Below are 5,375 nucleotides of genomic sequence, written 5' to 3' on the forward strand. Positions count from 1 at the left end.
CAATCATTTGTTGATTTTTTTTACCGCTCACCTAACAGTTTAATGATATAACAAGGAACATTTCTTTCTGACATTACCTAAAAATAACATTTAATGAGACACTTTATCAAAGGCTTTAGATATATCCATGAAACAAGCAAATACAGGTGTTTTGCGAACATTATACTCCTCGGTTACGTGTTTAAGAATATGAACTTTTTTTTTATTATTATTAAAGACTTATAAACTATTCATTTTAACAGAAAAATATAATTAAAATAAATGTTCTCATCTTTTAAAAACTAATTTTTTCTAAAAAGGAACCGTAATTATTCCTTATTCTATTGTCATGTATTAAATATAGATCTCTCCTGTAATTGTTGATATTATTAATAAGTAACCTTATGATATCATTTGCAACCATTTTCAAATCATTTCTAGTACACTATATCGTATTTATATATATATATATATATATATATATATATATATATATATATATATATAATATATATATATATATATATAAGAACACAATAAAAATATACACACATTCTTCCTGCAATTATCTTTGGTACTGAAGTCAAAATATAAAAATTTCATATTGTTTTTAAGTACACTTTTCAGCCATTTGAAAACTGGTTCAGTTCTTTTACAAAAATAAAAAAGGTGAACAGAACTTTCCTCTACTATATTACATGTTTCACATAAGGAATTGCTGGATAAATTTAAAAATTGAAGACGTTTTTTCTCAGGTAGTACATCACGAAGATGCTTAAAGATAATCTCCTTTCCCACGAAACGGTCAATATAAACAAAAATTCTTCCATATTACTTTCCAGTCAAATGAAGGATATTTATATTCTGCAGAGATGTCATGCTTTTTTAAAATACTTCGGTAAACACTCATATTAGATAGCATTGGAAAATTATGAACCTCCTTTGATTTAACGATGAAGCCAATAGTATAACTGTGATATGGGGTGGGATAGCAAAATATTTGTGGAGCTTTAAAGTCTAAGTCAAAGAACTTACACAACCTAAAATAACAATAATGCAAAATTAAGCTCTGGGGGCCCTTATTCAATATGACAGTTTTCAAAAAGGTATCAACAATAATAGCATTAGCTTTAGCTCTCACATCGAAAACAGGCAAACCACCTTCAGTCCTACCTCTAGTCATTGTCGATCGTTTAATTGGTTCATATCTACCACACCAAATATATCCAAAAACTAGTCTCTCAACTCTGATGCCATAATTATGAGTTAAGGGATACACATGAGCAATATACCATACTTTTACCAGAATGCACGCATTTGCATATGGCGTCCTCTGAAAAAGGTTCAATTTCCTTGCATGAAGCGAATTCAAATGGTTATCTATCTTACTTATGACACGTTCCCAATTATTCTTTAAACTTTCCTTATAATCATTACAATGATGGATACCTAGCGTGAACAAAGAAGTAACATTCTGCCTTATCCATGTAAGGGGCCAGTCCATTTTATTCTTCCAACCACCCGTACTGAATAGTCTTGACTTTTCATCTCTATTAATTTTGCTATTTGTAGCTCACTCAAATTCCTGTACAATTTTATCCACTTCTCTTAACCTATCTTCTGTTGTGATGATTATATTATTATCATCAGCATAATCAACTGCTTTGAGAGTAGTGTGGTCAGGTAAGACTAAGGGTTTCACATTAATATTTTCCTTAATTGCTATAAAGAACGATTCTTGATAGATTGCATATAATATCATGCTAAGTGGACATCCTTGCCTGACTGACCTTATTATTTGGAAAAAGGAAGTTATATTATTATTTACACACATTGCACTTTCTATTTGATTATATAGCATACTTATATTCCCTACAAATTCGTCTCCAAACTCTAGACACTTCAAAGACGTAAACAAAAATTCTGTATTAACCATATCAAAAGCCTTATTTATACCAGTAGAATTTAAGAAAGGCAGCGTTCATATCAGTAGAATTAACATAATACATAACATCCCTGATCAACATATTACAATGAACAATGCTTCGTCCTGGAATACAGCAAAACTGACTAGTATCAATCACTTTGTCTAACACTTCTTTCATACGAATAGCTAAAAGTTTAGAAATTATTTTATAATCAACACAAAGGAGAGAAATTGGCCTCCAATTCTTCAGTTCTTTTTCGTCTCCGCCTTTATGAATAAGAGTAATGACTCCTTTTCTTTGCGAAACTGAAATCACCTTATTTCTCATTACATACTTTACCAATGAAGAAAAATCATCCCCAATTACATCCCAATTCTCTAAATAAAACTCCACTGGCAGACCATCGATTCCACGTGTACGATTCTTCTTAAAACTTTTGATAACTTTCAAAATTTCCTTATTCAGCTCTTCCCTATCACTGTCATCAAGCTTTATTTTTAAGAAGGATAAAAACTTTTCTTGCATTTCATTATTAACTGTCCTTGAACTATATCACTCAGAATAAAAGGAAGTAATTATTTTCTTCGCCATAAATTCTTGCTATTTAGCTATTACAAATTTTGAAACTTTCTCCTCATTTTGAAGATTTAGCAAACGGGATCGGACCTTGATGCCTTCTGCAAATTCATCTCTTATTTCCTCAATTTTCTTTTTCACATTATTGATTTCTAACATATCAGGATTTCCGGTCTGATACGAAGCCTCATACAAGTATCGTAATCTACTTTCTAACAAGTTTAACATACCAAATCTCTGTTGTTTCTTAAAAGAACATGCTTTCATATAGAACTTTTTAACTTCCGCTTTAACCAGAATATCCCACCACAGTAATATATAAGCATATTCATCCCTTTTCCTATGTATATATATTTATATATATATATATATATATATATATATATATATATATATATATATATATATATATATATTATTACAGTCGTGAGAGAGAAGGGTAATTTACCATTTTAGCAGGTGGGTTCAAATGGACCACCATAATAATGAAAAATAAAAAAAGGTATTGAATGAGAATACGATCAAAACAAGAGATTTAAATATAATAAGCAAAAATTATTTACAAAACATTGCAAGAGACTTAACGTCATAAAAGGAACACAAATGCCATAAAGGACAGGATTGACACAATAGGGGAACCAAAATAAATGACAAATGACAACCACGTCTCGAAAAGTAATCACACTGGAAAATTAAGAACACTTGAAACAAAAGCACAATTCGTTATTAAACCCTTACAACAATATCACTTATACTTAGGTTATAGATACATCACAATAAAGTGGACTGCTTCCCTGCCGGACACCAAAGTCCTTGGTTTAGTTGCTGAGTGGAGACTGATTCAAAATTACATTTAGGGGCGTCGAAGATTTAGATGGGTGGAGCAAGTAAGAACAAGGCGTGTGAAACAAAAGCAAACAAGTTTCTGGGAAAGGACAAAGGAAAGTGGTATACAGGGGAAAACAGTCAGCAAAATATATACAATAATTACAATAATGTGGAAGATGTAATAATATATATATATATATATATATATATATATATATATATATATATATATATATATAACATGTATAATATATATATAATATATATATATATATATATATAATAAAATATATAAAGATATATATATATATATATATATATATAATATATATATATATATATAATATATATATATGTAATGAATGTGGGGGAATTGCGATGCCAATAATTTAAGTAAGCAAGATGCAATAAAAAGACAAAGAATTTTACATTGACCTTTTTTCAATAGTTCCATATAGTACTGTTCAACTGAAATCAAATATTTCTTGAAAGAATAACGCAGTTGAAAACTGCACACAAATCTTTTGCAATATAATAAGACTACTTTAATTTATTTAACAAAATGAAAGAATGTACTGTAGAATGGAAGGAAAGCAATGTGATGTAGTAATGTAATACAAGTTTTCAAGTTAATCACTGTTCATTCGGAAATGAACTGCAGTCGCCCCTGTGGGTCACAGGATTTCAGAGGATGGGGGGGGGAGGGGCGGGGCAAGTGGGCCCTCTTGTCCCTACGTGAGAGCGCCCATGTTCTGAGTGGAGTGTCAGCCATTGTTTAAGTGCTTTGACCCTGTTTGAAGAACTGAAATTTGAAAACCTAAACTTGTTTAGTAAAAATGTCTGAACAAATTTGTTTCATGTATTTTTTTCACCTCTTTGGGCAGCGATAAAACCTGACACTTCCTTCATCAGCAAAAGATATTATTTTCTCCTATAATGTTTATTTCTTTCTGTGTAAGATAAGTGGTGACCTACTCTGTACTGATTAAGAGTAATTGAAGATGCAGAAAACGCATTCCTTGAGATAATCATGCTACTTAATTGGCTTAAAAGATTGATTTCAAATCTGTTTCTTTAGCCTGATAATTCTTATAGAAAATGTTGCCCTGAGAGATGAGAGTATTTTATGTCATTGAATGATTCATCTTTAGTAAAAGGTTAGGTAGTACAGTGAACGTTAAAATATAGATATATGTATAGAAACTGAGTAGTAACTTTTCATCAGCCACAAGCAGTACTTTAGATAAGTATATTGGGTAATTTCACCCATAAGTATTGTTTTCTTATATCTGCACACACACACACACACACACACACATATATATATATATATATATATATATATATATATATATATATATTATATATATATATGATATATATATATATATAGAGGTATATGCCACGAGGGAAAATAAGCAACGGAGTTTCCGCATGGTCAAAAGATATCTTATCACGAAATCTTTTAGACTCTGCTTTAGTACAACTTACTTCTCATTGTAATTTCAATATTAGTCGTGGCCTGTTTCATTTAGACCATTGTATATGTAACATGTTTAAGAATGGCCTCAAAGATATAATTACAGACTTAAATAAAAATTAGTTGCCTTAGAGATATCTTCGTTGTATATTTATGTTTAATATGTTTTGTGAATATGTTTTTGTTTACCAAAGTTCTGAATAGCTGTCGCCTATTATAATCCTTTAATTGTCTTGTCCTTGTGTCTGAGCAGATTGTCTTAACCTTTATGTTTTTTTTTAAATTGTACCCATGTTTATGCTTGTTTGGGAAGGTTACTCATCTCCCAGTTGTGTCAGATTCTAGGTACTAATCTCTTTATAATCCCTCTCTGTCAGTTATATGACGTTTCTTGTATTGTCAATTCCTCATGTAAGTCAGTTCATCTGCTAAGTAAAGGACATTGAATGTCGAAAGATCTTGCTGAGACTCCGTTGTTTATTTTCCCTCGTGGCTTATACCTTTATTTATGGATTTATCACGTTCCAAACTTTCGGGATTCAGTTTTATACATACACACACACACACACATACAAACATATATA

This window comes from Macrobrachium nipponense, chromosome 12 (assembly GCF_015104395.2).
Source record: "Macrobrachium nipponense isolate FS-2020 chromosome 12, ASM1510439v2, whole genome shotgun sequence".
Lineage (NCBI taxonomy): Eukaryota > Metazoa > Arthropoda > Malacostraca > Decapoda > Palaemonidae > Macrobrachium > Macrobrachium nipponense.